Genomic DNA, 470 nt, shown 5'->3' on the forward strand with positions numbered 1-470 from the left:
TTTTGATTCATGTAAGGTCATTGATATCAGTGGCTAGTTGTGATTTTCACGACCCTTTCTCTCTGAGCTCACCGCCGGTTCCGACAAGCCCGCCGGCCGCCAGTCAGTCCAGGAGGCGGCGCTGGAGGGGCTGGGGCAGTTTGCGTTTAGGAGATCGTTACGAAGAGGAAAGAAGGCTATAAAGACTCCCTCGTGCCGCCTGTGTCTCTATCATTTTTGTCGCCGCTTTCAAATGTCCTTCTTATCTGCACTTTATTATCAGTTTCATGGAAGGATGGTAGCGTGTCACCTGCGGCTGAATATCTGGACGGAACCTTGAATACGTTTTTTCTTTGGCATAAACTTTGTTGAGAGCTAATGTCCTCGCGCATGATCATCCGTCCCATCATGCAAACGATTGCCCGTGATATTTGTAGCTTGCCTGCTTTATATTCTCTTTTTTATAGCATTTTCCTATTCGAGTCAAAACA

The sequence above is a fragment of the Penaeus monodon genome, chromosome 20 (genome assembly GCF_015228065.2).
Source record: "Penaeus monodon isolate SGIC_2016 chromosome 20, NSTDA_Pmon_1, whole genome shotgun sequence".
NCBI classification, from domain to species: Eukaryota; Metazoa; Arthropoda; class Malacostraca; order Decapoda; family Penaeidae; genus Penaeus; species Penaeus monodon.